Genomic DNA, 19,035 nt, shown 5'->3' on the forward strand with positions numbered 1-19,035 from the left:
TTCATCTCTGTCTTCTCACCAACCTACACAAGCAAATCATCCTTTCCTCCTAATAGCTGAACCAGATTGTCTTGAGTTAAGCAAAGATTTGCACTGCTCCCCTAGGTTGGGTTCGAGATCAGTCAAGGTCATCATGGTGTTTCTTCCACTTTTTTGGCCTGTCTTCTGCTGTGATGAGCCTAAGTCTCCTTCTCATCACTTGTTATTTAAAAAATTTGCAGAAAGTGAAATATCTTTGCAGCCTCTCCGCAGCTCAGCCAAGACAGCTTCAAACCAGACAGTGATCACAAAAAATGTTGATGGGGATTAGGCAAGGTGCACACAGTTATACAGAGCATTCATATAAGCTGGTATTTCTCTGGGAAGCCAGGCTAAGACTGAAAAATCCCAAGTGGTCCGGGCTGCTCACAACAGATATTTTTCTCATGTTTTGCTTTTTTTTTTTTTTGTTTTTCCCTTTTTTAATGAGATATCTGACTAACCTCATTTTCTGCTAAGTCGAAACGCTGTGATCAATTGAAAATGAAATATTTCATTTTTTCTTTTGGGAGATATTTTACCTGGTAAAATCAGACCTGTTTCAATACCAGAAGTTGAAATTCTTGAATAATATAACCATGAACATGTTTTGATTTTTTTTTTGGTAACACAACCCTTCAACTCCAGCTGATTGATTCAAATGCAGGCTGCTTGTTTGCTTGAAACTATTTACTGATTTAGATCCAACTTTGCAAATAGTTTCCATTCTCCCTGAGTGCACTTTCTGGCAAAGCGATTCCTTGCAGCTCTGTTGGCTGCACTCTTTTCAGTGTCTTCACTCTCAAAAAGCAGAGTATATGAGGTTATAACATAAATTGTAGCTACACATAAAGAAGGAACAAAGTTGTATGAAGTTGTGGAGGAGGTAGGGGGATCTTGAACTGGTTTTATTTTAAATTCATTCAGATTGTAAAACTTAAGAAGGGCAATTCTTACATGCCCTCATGAGTGGGGCAATTAATGTTTTGTGTGAGAACTGAGACAGGCCTTTCCTCCCTGCTTTTGCCACGGTGGTATTATGGCCAAAAGTGTCTGGCTTTGAGAAGTTCCCACGTGCTTCGTTTCTGACATTAACTGTAGAAACTTTACTTCTCTCTTTCAGTCTCCTGCTGCAGCTGAGGAAGCTCAGCATCTCCAGCAGAGCATCGTCCGATTCTCGATGTTTCCTTGGTCCCGTGCAGCCAGTGCCGCAGGACACAAGGAAGGCTCAGCACTGCAAGCCCTGGGGATGTGCTGGGGGAGGTGACACTGCTCCCCTCCAGCTCCCCCAAAACTTCCCAGTGTACCCTGTGCTGCCCCAGTACATGGTGCCATGTGAGGGGACAATGGCCACTTCGGGGCTGAAACTCTGAAACTTTCAACTTTTAAGGAGAAAAGTCCTCGCAGGGGAAGCATGAGACATACTGTATGTCCCGTCTTTCAGGGGGAGGAATTACAGCAGCATAAATTTTATCTCTCTTCGTCGCTCTCACAAAGACATTTCAAACACATCTCTTAGAACCTCAAGAGCCCAAAGACCAGCTGAAGAATTCAGATCTTCTCCGTGTGACCACTATTTGGCAAACCTTCCTTTGATTCCATTATAAGTTACAGTGCAGGACCAGGAAACAAAAAAAAAAAAACCAAACCCCAACCTATTTAGCAAGGAGCCAAATCTAGTCTTTACATAACAACCATGACTTGCTTTTGGAAAATACTTGAAAGCAATGATTGGACAAATCAAAGACCACAGAACAGCAGGAGTATGTTTTCTTTTGTCCTGTTCACTGTACTACATAACTTTCTGACCAAATATTGCTAGAACTGGCTCTTGCTGGCATCAACAGGCAATTAACTGACAGTGAGTATACGCACTTATGAGATTAATTTCTAATCCTTCAAAAAAAGTAGCACTATTGCCTTGCTTCCAAACAAAGGGTGAGAGAGGTTTAGAGAAAGAAAGTGCAGTGCACTCATTAACTAACAGGATTAGAAATCCAAAGGTACAGACTAGTTTGAACAACATATTTTTCACAATGTTTGAGTTGATAAGCCATGTCAACTACAAAAACATCTTAAGTCATAACCAAGCACTAGAATAAGAATTTCCAAAGGAACATAGGAGAAAAATGTTCAATAATAACTGATAAAGAGTGTCTGGGAACCAAAAGTAAAACTTGTTGCAAATTTTCTGGTAGAAAACTATTCTTGTAGAAAGTGGTGATCCAGTAAAATCAAAATATTTCACAGGAATGTAAATAACTGTTGGACACGTTCTCTAAAAATTCATAAACTTCCATGCAAAGCATCTGATGGACTTGTGTAGAAACAAAGAGTCAAAATGGAACATTCTGACATAGCAATTTTATAAGGTCCTTTGGTATTTTGTGGGTCATTCTGAAATGTCATTTTGCCCAACTGGGGCTAAAAATAACATTTGAAATGTTTACATTTTTCACAGAATGGACGTAATCCTTTGCAAACCCCTCTAATCAAAAGATAGATAAGTATCCTTGTCAGCAGTCACTTCCACTCCAAGTACTCATTAGAGACTCAAGAAAAAATGTTCCCAGAGATGGAGTGGCACTGAAGAGAGGTTCAGATTCTCAGAATTAACCAAGGGCAATTGTGGAGATGTGTCTTCCAGACAATTGTAAAAAGAATATCAAGGATTATACGGTCAAGCAAACAACTGCAAACAGTATGAAACTAAAAAATTTTACATACCACCACCACAACAGATCGCCAGATTGTGCAGGGACACTGTAAGGTAGGCTATAGAATCTTGTCAATGTTGTTCCAGAATAATTTAGACCTATTGAAAGTAGCCTATGCTCAGACAATGGTGTGTCTACCACTAATTTCACGTGTCTTCCTTTGTTTGTACTGTTCCAGGTCATAAGAATGGCTGGATCAAATGACAACAAGACAGTTGTGTCCAAATTTCTGTGGAATATATACAGATGAGAAATGTGACCTTGAAGGCAAGGAGGGCTGTGCGTCACTGGTGCATGAAGGATTCATGGGAAATTGCATGCAAAATTCAGATATCTACAACTGGATATGAAGCTACGTAAAATGTGTAACTTTTTTTTTTTTTTGTCTGCAGCAAGTATTCTACCATTTAATTGCACACATGTAATTACTTCTTCAGATACTGCTGCAACATCATGTCTGCTTTCACTTCTTAGCTGTTCCTGCAGAGGATCAGTTCTGCTCCACTTAGGACCAAAACCTGAGAGCGTTCCCTGAATCCTACAGAGGGTTGTGCTGACGGCAGAGATGGTGGCGCAGTCACCAGACTTCGGAATGAGCTTTGGAGTTCTTTAACCTCCTACAAAACAACTGAAAATCGGTCATGGTAGCACAGAGTTGAGTCAGGCTGGTTTTCCAGCCTCCTGAGAAGACCAGCCGTGCATCTATACCCTGTCATACCTCACTAAGTCACAGGGAACTCAGAAGTAAAGGAGCAGCAAAATAGCATGAAAAAATACAAGCATTAAGTCATGCTTGACAGGTCGCAGTTGTGTTCAAACAGTATTTATCTCAGATACCCACACCCTTTGCAAATAAGATGGATGTTTTAAGCAATGCTTAATCCATTTCCAGTGTATCTGGGGCGGGCATTTGTTTTCATGGGTAAATGTAACACCCGTGTGTGCAGGAGAGCCGTTCCAGGGCATCACAGATGGCATCTGCATCAGCATGTAATTCTGTGCAGCAGGAGGCGATCAGTCAATCAAACTTTCCTCTTTTGTTCCTCCTCCACCATGATGTGAACCCCACAAAAGCACAGCCAGGGAACAACCAGGACATTTGTGCAGAAACACTCTGCTCCTCCAAGCCAAAATATCAAGCACGGCCACATTTGCCTTTCCAGAGGGCCTCAGAAACTCAGCTCTTCAGGGCTTTTGCTGTGAAGAAAATGACATAGAAAAGTCAGTCTTGCCACTGACAAACCTTAAACGTAGACACAACCTCCTGCTTTTCTATACACCTCTCCCTTGCATGAAGCTTCAGTTAGGGCTACAAAGATGATTAGGGGCCTAGAACATCTCTCTGATGAGGAAAGGCTGATGGACCTGGGTCTTTTTAATCTGGAGAAGACTGAGGGGGGATCTGATCAACGCCTGTAAATACTGAAAGGGTGGGTGTCAGGAGGATGGGGCCAGTCTTTTTTCACTGGTGCCCAGTGACGGGATGAGAGGGAACGGGCATAAACTTGAACATGGGAAGTTCCATCTTGACATGAGGAGCAACTTCTTTCCTTTGAGGGTGGCAGAGCCCTGGAAGAGGCTGCCCAGAGAGGTGGTGGAGTCTTCATCGCTGGAGACATTCCAAACCCACCTGGACACGTTCCTGTGCAACCTGCTCTGGGTGGACTTGCTCTGGCAGGGGGTTGGACTGGATGATCTCCAGAGGTCCCTTCCAACCCCATACCATTCTGTGATTTTGTGATTCTCTAGCAAGGGAATCCAGCCTGTTAGACTTGGACCTACTTATTTGTTTTCTTGTTTGTTTTATTTTGTTTTTTTTTTAAATCATGCCATACAAACAGTTTTGTGGCAGGTGACTGAGTGTATTTAAAGGCATCTTTCCAGTCACCTGACAAAATTTGGCCCTAAGCTTCCACATCAAATCATTCTCCGCTCTAGAGCTCACTGAAAACAACAGCATGACACTGGGACGTAACACAGCTCTTTGTCCCAGAGCAGATATAATCAAACTATTGTTCTTCGGGCTTTAATGGAGTTCCTAGAAAAGGAGATTTGAAAAAGAGGGCTAAGACTAGGTTTATAAAACGTAAGTATGTACCTAATCTGTCTGGGAAAATTCTTAATTCACTTTGCACATTTTCGAAGCTGTCTCCGACCTTAATGTCAGAGCAAGGATGCAGAGTCTGGAAGAATGCAATTAATGGCTGCACTTATAAAATAACACAGGGAAGCTTGGGTTTAAAGATATCTGTTTGTATGCTAAATATATATACAATGGCATGGTGCATGTTGTGTGTATATGTACATATATATAAAAACATACCTACCTACCTAGCACTGTATGTATACAGTAATGGAACAACGTTGCTTAATAATAAAACAGCACTGCTTAATGTTAAAGCTGCCATTTTTACTTCCAGAACACCACTGTAAAATTTCAAACCCAGGCTTCAAGAGCTCTACCTGACCTTTCTACCACGAATATGAAGATAAATGACCATTGACCACTTCTACATCACCAAGAAACAGGATCCTCTTTTCAGCTGACAGCAAGCCTGTCAGGGCTCTATTTAAGAACCAGTGGGACTATAGCAGTTCTCACCACCTGAGGTGCTGCCTTCCGATTCTCTCTTAGTAACTCCAACTTTGCATAGAATCATAGAATATCAGGTTGCAAGGGACCTCAAGGATCATCTGGTCCAACCTTTCTTGGCAAAAGCACGGTCTAGACAAGATGGCCCAGCACCCCGTCCAGCTGAATCTTTAAAGTGTCCAACGATGAGGGAACCCACCAATTCCCCGGGGAGTTTATTGCAATTTCTGATTGTTCTCAGTGTGAAAATTTTCCTCTTGTGTCCAATCAGGATCTCCCCAGGATTAACTTGCACCCATTATTCCTTGGCTTTTCCATGTGACTCCTTGTAAAAAGGGAATTGCCATCTTCTTTGTAGCCACCCTTTAAATACTGAAACGTGGTGATAAGGTCTCCCCTCAGCCTTCTTTTCTCAAGGCTGAACAAACTCTTAGCCTTTCCTCACATGGCGTCTTCCCAGTCCTTTGATCATCTTGGTGGCCCTTCTCTGGACCCTCTCCAGCCTGTCCACATCTTTCTTACGTCAGGGAGCTTAGGTACTTACAGGATTTGACAGGAGGTGAGCAGGAGTTCTCAGCTTTACTTAAATATTTACCTAAGTACTTCCTTTAATAATACATACTTGAATACAATGTAAGTCCCTTCTTCAACCATATTCTTAGAATTTCTTGGCTGTTTTTTACCTGTTGTTGTAACAAGTAACTCCATGACACAAAGCCATCTGTCTGCCCACCAGTGAGCAGCAGACAAGCTTCTGCCTGTTGCAAAAGGATGTGGCCTTTTCCAAGGTAAACTTTTTATCTCGCCTAATCGCTGAGCCAGGAGAGCTGGAGCCAGAAGGGTGGTGGAGTGGGGCTAGGAATTGGCTGCAGAAAATGCAGGGGGCACACAACCCCTTCCCCTTGTAATCCCTCAGAGAGGAGAAAGCCATCTGAGAATGGGTTTTTCTTCTTCCTCACATGCTACAGAGTAAAGAGCAATTTGGTATCTTGTATTTTTGCATCATAGAATTATAGAATGGTTAGAGTTGGAAGGGACCTCAAAGATCACCCAGTTCCAACCCCCTGCCATGGGAAGGGACACCTCCCACCAGACCATGTTGCTCAAAGCCCCATCCAGCCTGGCCTTGAACCCCTCCAGGGATGGGGCAGCCACAGCTTCTCTGGGCAACCTGTTCCAGTGTCTCACCACTCTCACAGCAAAGAATTTCTTCCCAATATCTAATCTAAATCTCCCCTCTTTCAGTTTAAAACTGTTACCCCTCATCCTATCACTTCACTCCCTGATCAAGAGTCCCTCCCCATCTCCCCTTTAGGGACTGGAAGGGGCTCTAAGGTCTCCCTGGAGCCTTCTCTTCTCCAGGCTGAACAACCCCAACTCTCTCAGCCTGTCCTCCCAGCAGAGGTGCTCCAGCTCTCTGAGCATCTTTGTGGCCTCCTCTGGACCCATTCCAACAGGTCCATGTCCTTCTTGTGCTGAAGTTGAATGCTGCACATCAGAGACATCTTCTTCCACCATTTCCTCCTTCCCCCCAGTTTTTGGCTGTTCCCAGCCTTCTCAGGTTCAACACCACTTTAAGGAGAGTTTCAGGACACTGCTGCCACAGATTGCTACATTTGAGCAGACTTAGCATGGGAAAACAATTCCTTCAAAGCGTGAAGTCAAATTTAGAGGTAGTCTAAGCTGAGAAAGAAGGCACTGATTTGCTGTCTGCCTTTTAGTTGTTTTCAGCTATTATTTCAGACTAATTCACTCTGTAAGAGGAGAGACTATGCTGAGAAGCTGTTTTGTGCAGCTCACCGTTGCAGAAACAGTCCCCATGCAATTTCCTATTCTTGGCACATCTGGATGAGTTGCAAGTGAAATCAGTCATTTTGAAAAATGACTGCAATTTTCAGCAATTTTCCAGTCATTTTTTCAGTCATCCAGTTAGTGGAATGAGTAAAAGTAACAGGCTTTTAGTCAACTGACTAGTCTTCTAGCTTGTTTTTTATCCAGTCATTTTATGAAATGCCTAAATGTTTCAAGCAGCTCCTGAGACATCTGGGTTACTGTTCCCACTGCACTTTGAAACCTGAGGTTGTTATGTTTTTGTTGAGAAAAGTGACTCTCCTGGGCTGAAAGAGTCCCAGACTCAGTGGGACTCGGGTGCCATCCCCTCTGGATGCGGCAGGGCTGAGCCCAGGCTTTGCTGGAGACTCTTCTCCGGCGTTTTTCCCACTGGAGAACGGGGTTGTGTAAAATGTCACTATACACTTGGCACGCAGGAGGAGAAAACAAACAGATGCGAACGTTCAAAAAGGAAATCGGAGTGTAGCAGACGATGTCGCAGCAGTCTTAACAGGGAAAATAAGCCCTGGCTCCTCTTCAATTGCCTGTCAACGTGCCTGCTCACATCTCCAACACTTGGCCTAGGGAGTAGTTTTTCCCTTTGCAGTATCTCTGCCCCGTTCATGTGTCGTTTCCCACACATGTTGGGCACACTGCTCCTTCTCCCAAGGCTTGGGAACGTGCCCCCTTTGCCTGCCTCCTCCTGATTTCCTCCTGCTGGCCCTATTCTTGGTTCCTTCCCTTCTCTGCCTTTATAGTTATTTCTTTCAACTTATTCGTGAGTTTAAAACAAAAATTGGTTCTTTCTAGTAGAAGACGCTGTATCTTCTGGGGCAGTTTTCATGCAACATGGTGCAGGTTAAGGCATCTCCATCCCATCCTTCCCCAGAACTCTGCCCTCCCTTGTCTCAAGCTGTAGAGCTGAGTGTCAAATTATAATTTTTACTTTTTTCTCTCCAGTGAATTTAAATTATTTGCACATCTTTCTCTGACCAGTAATTTATTTATTTATATATTAATTAAGGCTCAGTTATGGCTTTTATTAGGCTGTTTTACACTCTCTAGCGTCTTCCACATCCCCAGGTTTCCAATCTCTGTGAGCTGTGGTAGCCAGGGGCTGGTGATGGGCACTCATGTTGCATGCTTTTATTGCCTCAGGGAATTCCTGCAGTCCTTGGCCTTTTGGCCCCCATCTCTGACACTTTCAGCCCTCTCATAGTACCAGTTTCCCAGCACAGCTGCTGGGGGCAGAGGCGGCTCCAACAGCAGGCGCAGATCCCATAAAGGGGAGATGGGGGGAACGCCTCTTCCCAGGGGAATGTTCCTCCACCCTGGACCCTGGCTCACGTCCTGGGGTTGGGGGGGAAGACACAGGCTTTCCCCACTGCTGTAATATCCCCCTGGCTCTGAAGCAGCTGGAAAGAAGGCACAGTGCTGCTGGGGAGAGTAGATGTATGTTGGCTCCCAGTGCTCAGCTGAGTTGTAGCAGAGAGAGTTAATGGAGAGGGTTTTAAAGCTCACCTCAAATCCTCTCCTCGGGGAAATCTAGACGTGAGCGCAGCTCACCTGCGCCTACACAGTCAGACTTCATTGCAACATGCACCAAGTCCCGAGAGATAATTGTGTATAGTTAGCTCTGCTCCTTAGCTGGGCTGCTCTCCGAGTTTGAAAGGCATCCATTCAACTAAGTGGTTTTAAGTGTAATAACAGAGGCTCCTGCTCCAAGTGCCAGACGTTTCCTGGAGGGTTTCATATAGCTCTGAAGATATGCAAAAAAGAAAGCCAGCAGAGCAGCATGATCTCTGTTTAGCTTTCTTCCCCTTTCCACCTTGCCTATTTCATTTTTAACTATTTATGATCGAGTAATTAGTGTTGACCCAGTTACAGTGGATTCTTTAGCTGCAGTTTCGTTTCTTAATTGAAAGAGCTCTACTTAATCTCAAGGCCCAGCCAGAGAAATGCACTGAAAAGCTCTTCAGAGATGAGGATGCATATGGCTTTATTTATAGTCTAATACAACTTCCCTTTTCTTATATTGTTCAGTGCACCAGGTATATTAACTAATATTTGTATTTAATACTCTAGCTGAAGAGCGGAGCACCCTGGAGAAGGTTTATATTTTTTTTTTATCTGTTAACTGGTTCTGAAAGCAAGAAAAATCACATGCTGGTGAGAAGAAGGAGGAACAGATTACATTTCTGATCAGAGTTCAGAAGCCCCACAGGCACCTTGGGAGACTGCTCAAAGCAGCATCCACGTAGCTGTGTACCAGCCAGGCCTTCTGGAAGGACACGGGGACTTGGTTCGGTAGTTGCTGGAGCTTTAGGTCTATCAATTACAGAGGAAGAAAATAGGGGCTGACTCGTGGAATGGGGATTCATGTCACTGTATGCAGGCAGGAAAAAACATTGGCGGCTTCTGATCCTTGGCTTTCTGACCCCTTTTTTCACTATTTCTTCTTCTGTTGCCCATCTCTGAATATTGCCTGCCTTGAGGATATGGTAATGTTTGTTATTCCGGGCATAGTTTCTTCCTCCAAAATGGGGTTCATACAGTCTTCTGTTTTTCAGTTTACATGCTCTTAAAAACCATATTTCTCAAGAGAGCAGAGAGGGTCTTATGATGCTACAAAGCTGGCATAGGAAAGATAGCAGCTATTTCCAAACAAGCAGCAAATTATAATGGTGATATGTGCTGGATGGAAAAATTTCTTTCCTATTTCATTAAACTCCACAGGACTGAATCAGCTGCGTCAACTTAAGTGGCTCTTCCCAGAAAAGATAAGTGGCCACTTATTTCCCATTGCCACATAAAGTGTTTCTCAAACGTACCTGAAAGTTATAAATAAAGGACAATGAAGATTTTTCTTTTTATTTTCTTCAGATAGGACAAAGTTGCAATTGTTAGTGCTGTGGAACAAACGGAAAGTGAGAGTCCTGTCTAACATAAAAATGCCTTTCGAGGAAAATTAAAGCTTTTGTGCAAATTCTTACGACGTGTTTCCAGATGCCACGTCCAGCCAATCTGTCAAACGGTTGATATAACACAGGCTTTCCTCTTAGTCTTCCTAGAGAATGTTCCCCCCATTAAAGACCTGCCAACTGTTTCTCTTGTTTCTACTGTGTCTAGGTTTCTTTTATCCCCTTTGCCAGAGGCACCTTTCCAATCACATTCCCTCAAAAGACAGGTTCCAAACCCCTTGCTCTCACTTGGCAAGACGATGATCTCTTGTCCCTTCAAAAGGTGTCTCCTAGTAATGTCACTGGAGGTCATTTCTCCTCACGGAGATTTGGGGGTACATGCCGTGTAGTATTTTGCCTTGGCAGTAGTCTCGCTGTGTCCTGTAGATAAGCAGTGCTCAGGATAAGTGAGAGAATCTGTCCTGTAGCCTGACTACAGGAACGTGAAGCCAGATATTATCATTTCTACTCATTCTGTGGTTATGACCACAAAGCACCCAGCATAACCATCAGGTCCTTACTTATCTGAAGATTATTCTAAGGAAGAATAATGTGTTACCTATTTAATGATGTCAAAATGTTGTTGTCCTTGACTCCCACCGCTACAGCATTTAAAAATGAAACATAACTCCTTTGCAGACACCGGGTAGGATCTAGAAAGTCATGTTATAACTTCAAGGTTAATTTGGCAAGGGACTAAAGCAGAAAGCTCGGTGGAGGAGACTTAGGCAAGCTGTTTGATAAAAGCCGCTGCCGATTAGATCACTGCTCTCTTTCCACTTGTGACGCTAATGGAAATGAATTGATCTACCTACAAGGACACGTGCTTGTTACTAACGCAGGGACTTGGACGTTTTTTCACTCTTCTCTTTCAGAGGCAAGAGACGAGGGGTCAGAAGAGGTCATAGTAGCTCTTGATGGTGGGTATTTTTTTCCCCATGTTTGCTCCTCCCAAGGAGGATAGCAAGCAGTTTTAACAAGCCCTGAAGCTTCATAGTCATCAGATTGCCCAACCTCTTAATTGCTTTCCGTGGTGTGTATCAGCGAAAGCGTGATAACGGCTAAAATTCAACCCGAAATCCCGTGAGTGTCCATTGACAGATGGAGGAATTTGACCGGATGCAGGGCGCCGCTGTGCCCTTTCCGCTGGGCTCTGCCAGCACCCTAAGCCAAACACCCTGAGCTTGGGAGAGTTCGTAATCAGTCAAGATCTGCATCAAAAAATGTGCAGCTCGGATCCACTTTTGGTCTAAAATATGCCCGGCCACATGCCAGAGGACACATACCTAATTACCAGGCTGTGCTGATGATTCCTTCTTCTGTACTTTCCTCAGTAAATTTAGAATAAATTATATCTTTGGCAAATTACACAAAGAGATGATTATACATTTAATTAGATGTTTACCTCTCGTTTTCTTCATGCAATAGTAACTAGTGTAGATTACAGGAACTCAGAATAATTTTTCTCTATAGCCACATTTTCCCAGGGTTAGATTCAATGACAAAAAACAAACCAGCAAGGCTTTTGGTTAGGAGAATATTTAGAACATATTCAGCTTTTTTTCTTCCTTTAATATGAAAATGAATAGTATCAGGGGATAGTGTCTCAGGTATTTGCAATCCATTGGAAAATGCATATTAGAGGGGAAAATACATAATTTATTAAATGTATTGCTTAAGGTGAGAAACTTGAAATTGAATTTTGTAAGGTTGGGGATTTTGGGTTATACTTGGCATAGGCTACTCGGTCTGCTGAATTATTCAGTGCTAAGCCCGCCAGTGGGAATAACAAGAAAACAGACATAGATTTTGAAATGTTTTTTCATTTGATTGGGAAAAAAAGTTTAAAAATTAAATAGCTACACTCAAAAAAAAAACCTTATTCCCTCCTCGCTGAACAACTGCTGATGGATGACTGCAGTTCTGCCTGTGAAAGGAGGACCCATGTGTATTCATTTAGTGGCACTTAAACAAGAATGTTACAAGAGACTGTACTGCCCATTACACTGCCACAAATGTTAAATATAATTAGAAATTTCTTCCTGTTGCAACCATTTCTTTTCCCAAGTAACCAAAAAGTACATGTATGTTAGAAGATAAGGACAGGAGGTGGTCAAAATGCTGCTGTCTCTTAAATCTGTTTGAAGAAATCAACTTAAAAGGAAAACCCATCTCTTAGGATCGCTTACTGTCTGAAAGATTTCTGGAATAGGCTGCCCAGAGAGGTGGTTGAGTCACCATCCCTGGATGTGTTTAAGAACTGTTTAGATGTGGTGTTGGGGGATACGATATAGGGGAGAACTTTGTAGAGTAGGGTCGATGGTTGGACTCGATGATCCCAAGGGTCTTTTCCAACCTGAATGATTCTATGATTCTATGATAATGTATATAAAGGAAAACAGTATCTTGGCAACAAATATCTTCAACCACTACAAAGAAAGGAACTGAAGTAAAATCCCTTATTTTGTCAAAGCCTATTTTTTTCATCATTAATAGGGGGCAACTCCTCCTGGTAACAGCAGGCTCTTTTTCTCCTCATCACAAGGTTGGGTAAGACCTCAGGAGATAGAAGGGATCAAAGCATGGGCAGAGACTCTGTCTTCATCCCTTCTCAATGAGGTTATATGAAGTGTTGGTCGTAGGGCACAGGAGAGCTGTGGGTAGAATATTGTAGGGTGTGGGAAAACTGGGGTGAACAGGAATGAAAAGCTTTCACATTCAGATGCATTTTTTGCCCCTTGCTAGCAAACCCTGTTTCCAACTAAAAACAGTGTGACTCGGCATAGGTAAGATGGAGCGTGATGGTAGTTACTTTGATCCCTCCTATCTCCTCAGCAAAATATAATCTTCCCATCCAATAACACTGAACGGATTCACAAACATCATGGCAAGACAGCGCCGATGCGTTCATTCGCAGACATCTGAGAGTTACAGCAAAGAAAAAAGCTAATTTCTGGACTTCCTTAGGCTGTAGGAAATAATTGAATTTCACACTGAGACAGTTTTTCTGAGTTTCGTGTGTGTGTGCTTTCTCTGAATCACTGATTTTGACATTTTGTTTCATATGTCATAAATTTGTACTACAATTGACTGGTATGGACAATGATAGCACTAATCTTTCAATAATATATTATTTTATGTATTCTTCATCATTTTTTGGTAAAAAGGAAAATGCTTTTTGTATTTTCTTTGATTAATTTTAACAAGGGCAGCAGTTGTCAGGCCTAGAAACAGCACTTGTACAGATTAAAAAGCCTGTGGAAAATTTCTAGGTTTGTCCAAGGAGAGAGTTTCTAAGTGAGGAAAAAAACAGTAGAACAATTTTAAGAGAAACACAGATATATCAGTTTAATCAACATATACAACTCCTTTTGGAAGAAAAAGTTATTTTTTTAATAGAAGTAAATACAAGGTAGCATTTCTCATATTAATAGAGTTCACCAAACAGTGTCTAATAAATAAACTTTGGCAAAGCTTTCTAAAGATCTTTTTATTTAGCAATATAAGGCAAATATTTCAGCTTGATGACAGTGGATCAGAAGCATGGACTAACAAATACAAATTGGATTTTCTTTTGCACCCTAGAACTTGAGAAATATCCCCAGGCTGACTAACAACTCTGGTAATTTCCCCTCTGCCGCACTCTTGTCCGGTCTGTGAAGGGCTCTTAAATATTTGTCAAATGCAAACAAGAAATTAGAAATAGGAAAGGTGTGGCTCTATACAAGAAAACAGATATCTGAAATTTTTAAGGGAAAAAAAAAAAGAGAGAAGTATAAATTACACACATTAGCCTGCCCCAAGGCTATTGAATTCAGCTGGAGCTTTTCCATCAGCCTCAATGACCTTTGGACCAGACCCACCACTGTTGTGATGAAGTGCAGAGTTCTCATGTCTTGCAGAAACTGCCTATTCAACTTAAAACTGTGCTGGAACCCTCCCACCCCAGCTGGGGCTGCATTCAGACAGGACACCTGAGCTGAAATCCAACCTATTTAGCAAACACAGCACATTGTTTATTGAAGCAGATACTGCACTTAAAATGCCAGCATCATGTGGATGGACTCTGGCCAACTCTTCTTTGAATCCAGCCGACTGGAATCACATTTATCCGTCTACTCTTGCTGCTCTGTGGCAGCCTGGCAATGCAAAGCAGTCATGAACTTATGGGACCACTTGAACTTGGCCCAGGTATAAAAGGTTACAAATGGGACTGAACAAGCGTGATTTACCCAGCACAATCATTTTAAGGTAGAGTCATGACTTTAGTGTTTTGCTTTTCTTCAGGTGACCCCCTTGCTCTGTGCACAGTGAGAACAAGGGACCGGAGAGTGGACAACAGCTTGCACTTGTCACAGGAATTTTTCCAGTGTGTTTCCTGCTCTGTAGAAGGTGAAATAATTCACTTGAATTTCTCCAGCTCCTTTGCAACCCTATAAAAAGCAAAACTGATATGGAAACAGAGTGCTTATGGGCTGGATGAAATCAGAGTGGTGCACTTTTGTAGTCTTTTCCAAATACAATGAATTATAGGTGTGGTTTTTTCTTTGGGTTTTTTTTTGTTGTTTTTTTTTTTAACAGAAAGCAACTCTTGAAAAATTCTCGTAATTCAGAAATTACCTGGATCTTTCACCATTTGAAATCTTTCAGCAACTTACAAAATGTAATCTTTTCATCAGGAACCTTTCCTAAACAATTCTTAAAATATTACTGACTATTTTTTTTCTTTATTTTCTTTGTTTTTGGTTTTTGTTGTTGTTGTTTGGTTTTTTTAAGTGAACCTACACAATCTTGAAACAAACTTGGTTTTTATTTTTTTTTTCTTTTTTCTTATTTTTTTTAAGTGAACCTACTCAATCTTGAAACAAAGTTAGACTGATATGCTGAACAATCTTTATGTTCTTTTACTATGTAATGAAATACCCCCTTGGGTTTACCCAGAACTGGATGAACTTACATGAAAAATAATATGAGCTGTTACAGCACACTCAGCTTAACCGGAATAAAGATGAGGGTTTTTTTTCAGAAGTATTCATCCACTTGAAAACACACAGTTCAGTAAGTAAATGAATACTTGGATCCTCATATAAAATCAATTCCCATAACCCCCGTAATCAACCAATTTCCAGTAATTTCCCTGTGAAACTCTCCATGCTGTTTTCATCTTCTTCCCATAGCCCTGGAAACCATGCCTGTTTCATTTGGTAGCTGGTTCTTACTGGTGTGTATCTCAGCACTTCAATAGGTCACATTTCTTCTTACTGACAGATACACACTTTCCAGCACAAACCACAAGAGCAAAGCAGATTTCTATCTTTCTGCTTTGCATCAGCTCAACTTTTGGAACAATTTGAAAACCTGGAGGCTTTCAGAGCTTCATTCACCTCTCCCTTTCTGTTATATCACCGCACTCACTGGTTTTTCAGAAAGATAAGAGAGGTTGGGGTCTTTCCGCAGTTTGGTTTCTTTGTTCCTATATTAACTTGTATGTTTTAGCTTCACGCTTTTAGTTATTTAAAATGTTGGCATATTTTGTCTTGAGAAGTTAATTCAAAAACCTAAACTTAGAAACAGTACGTCACATCTGGTTCCTGAGCTCAAGACAGCCTGATAATTGTGGTACAGAAAATTAACTCCAGATTTCTCAGTATTAATTGTATTTATTAATGTCTGTGCATTGACAACACTCATCTCCATAGTGCAACTAATGGCATCACTTGAATCGAAATGAGTCGTGCTATATGAAGCCAAATTGCTATCTCGTGCTTCCATGAGAATAAAACCCTTGGCAGATATCCCTCGCTGATGGTTGCACCAGCAGCAAAACAGGCTCTGAAGGGCTAGTGTGTTTAATGTTATGCCACCCTCTATCAGTCCTAAAAGTTAGAGCCATTCTGGGGCAATGCAAAGTGGGAAAGGGCCATTACTGGCCAGCACAGAGTAAGAAACCCTTCACGGTGCACCAATCTGAGTGCTGAGGCTCCCAAATCAGAGTCACAGCTGCCCCTCTTGTGCTTTCCCTTCAACTAAACCAGTAGAAAATGAATCTATACATGCATAAATATATGGACGTGTCTATATGTGCAAGCATTTCCTGCCAGGAGCCAGATTTTCCTCTCCCATGTGTTAATTCTCTCTCTCACACACACACACTACTCAGACAGTAATTCATCAATACTTGGATGAGACGTAAGTTTGTTGTGTTTGGACATGGCCTACCATTACAGTCCATGCCGGGAGCTTCCACGCATTTGTGAAATGTAAACAGCAACTACACCAAAAGCATTAAATATAGGATATACCCTACAAACTAATGCTGGAAGGCAGAGTTGTAATTTCTTTTAAAATTGATTTAACTTAAAAGAAATGTTACATTCTCCTCAGATACCCCGTAACATTTCATGTTGATAACCTTACTAGACATTTAGGGTACGACATAAACCAGTGAACAGATCAATGAAGACACATTTTAGGTAGTTTGGGGGTCTGCCAGCTGCCTTTTTCTCCTCGTAAAGGTGCTGTAGGACCTCCGCTCATGATCCACACCGATTCAGCCACGTCCCTCTGGTACCCAATGATGGGGCTCCTGGCACTGCAGGTCCGTCGGCTGGCATCGTGCGGCTCCTCATAACTCATCCAGAGATTTCTCCTTGATGGTGCACTCAACACTGAAGGCAAAGCTTTTTGAACAGCTTTATTTCAACGCAGGGTGGCTTGCCCATCACAGCGGTGCCTTTGAGACACCGCAGCACCCGGTGGGGCAATAAAAGTCCAAAGGAGGGAATGGAGACGCTTAAAGGGTGCCTTTGGGCTTCCCGTCTGGTAGGAAGTGCCCGCTCCATGACCTGTCGTTTCTGCTGTCTGGACGGCTGTCTCTTGGCTTCCTGGAGCAAAACAAAGCGGCACCGAAAGAGAGTGTCTCTCTCTTCCTTTTGATCTTCACTACTTCTCTTCCACTCTCTGAACCCATGTGCCCAGCTGGAATTAATACAGCCGGAGTCTCTGCGGAGAAGGCTGGGGAAGTGGAGGAGACCCAAAGGGACAGGGTGAGTATTTGCTGTTGATATGCACATAAATCAGAACCAGCGTATCACTCTGTTGGGTCTCTGAGGCCGCATCAAGGACAAAGGAACTTCAGTTTGTGACGTGATGCTCCGAACTTTTATGTGTCTGGTCCCCAGGCTTGTATGAACAACCCTTGGCATAAGTAATAACAAACGCCAAGGAGAGAAAGGCACATCTTTCTGAGCTCCACATAAGCCAGGATGGATGCACCATACATATATCTACCTAAGCTTCGGAGCCGGCACCTCTTTCCAGAAGAGACTGAGGCAAAGACGAGGTAGGCAAGGAGGGCAACTCCAGAAGCAGTAAGCACTACTCCCAAGTTATTTTTTTGATGCCACTCTGTTGTCGAAGCAGTTTGGCATTGTCTGGTACGTGACCCAGCAGAATATCGCCCTGGCCAAACACCCTGCTGGTGCATTCACATCACAAGCAAGTGTCCTACTCCTGGATTTCCCCTTTCCAGTAGAAGGTGGATATCAAGACAAACAGGAAAGGAGACATGCCAGTGGCTCCTCCAGACATTCTTTCTGAGAAAGTCTATCTTCTTGTTCACACAGAGGGGTATTTGCCTCAAAGGTGAAAGGGTTTTATAGAGCTTTTCTTCTGCCAGTTGATCATAAGCCTGGAGAGCTTCCTGCTGTGAGCCTTTGCTTTTAGCTTTAGATGCCCTGGTGTCTGTGAGAGAAATATCGATAAACGGAAGAGGGCCAGCTGAGTGCTACACATATGTGAGCCTACATTGCTTAGGTGTTACCTCAGCCCGGTTCCAATCACTGCAGCTACATTTCACAGCACAATTAGAATGACAGGTCACTCTATGAACCAGTCTTAAAAGTTCTTATGGATGCTCTGGAGTTAGCTCCCCTGCCTTACCTGATCCTCCAGTGGGCTTTGTCCCCTGCAGTGACTCTACATGGCCTCTAACCTCAAGCCAGAGCATGCATATCCTCAGTATCAGGCCCCAAAAAGTACCAGCTGGGTGGGCTGCAAAGCAACCCTGTCATTATTTCAATCCCTTTGAACTGAAAAGAAAACAGCCCACAAAAAGGATAATCATTGTGTCTTAAAGCCAGAGACATAACCTATGGGACCTAAAGAGACCCAGGGCCAACTGCTACAACACGTGAATGTAGCCACTCTGTGCTAGAAGCGCAGGAATGGAGATGCGTGGATGGAGAACTTTCTGCCACCTTTAGGAACCTCTTCGCTTAGTCTGCAATATAGTGACAGCCAGATAGACCCCAGCCTTGACATTACGCTGTAGTATGTGGGGTTTTTGTGCTCTGATCATTACTAAATCTAAAAACTGTCACCAGTAGCATTTACAAATGAGGGAAATGAGGTATAAAATGGGTGATGGGCTTGCTCAGAACCAAGTACAGAACTTTTGAGTCTAGCGCTCAGCTAAGCTCTTCTGCTTATGTTGCCTGCGGCCTTGAACACAGATACAGGCTTTAGGAGGGGAATGGACAGAGAAAGGGGAGATCTTCTCAGAGAGGGAGTTCTGGTGTTAGATTTTGCAAGAAATACCAAATTTGTGTGATGTAAACAGAAGGTGGTGAAGTCCGAAGCCTTAACACTGACCAAAGAAGAAGATAGGAGCTTTATGATAATTTTATCGTAGAAACAAAAAAGTTGAGAAGGTTTTCTGAGGTAAAGACAAGAAGCCTAAATTTGATTCAGTAAGTCTCTGTACTGATTTGCATTCCTAAAAATAACCATCATTTCAGAACATAGATTTGGCCCGCTGGGTGAAGCTATTAGTCAATCCTGTCTGGTATTCAGCCTGGGTAGTAACAAGTAGCACGTGGTGATCAAATGGAATTACAGACAAAACTTGTTGTCCTTA

The sequence above is a fragment of the Numenius arquata genome, chromosome 2 (genome assembly GCF_964106895.1).
Source record: "Numenius arquata chromosome 2, bNumArq3.hap1.1, whole genome shotgun sequence".
NCBI lineage: Eukaryota > Metazoa > Chordata > Aves > Charadriiformes > Scolopacidae > Numenius > Numenius arquata.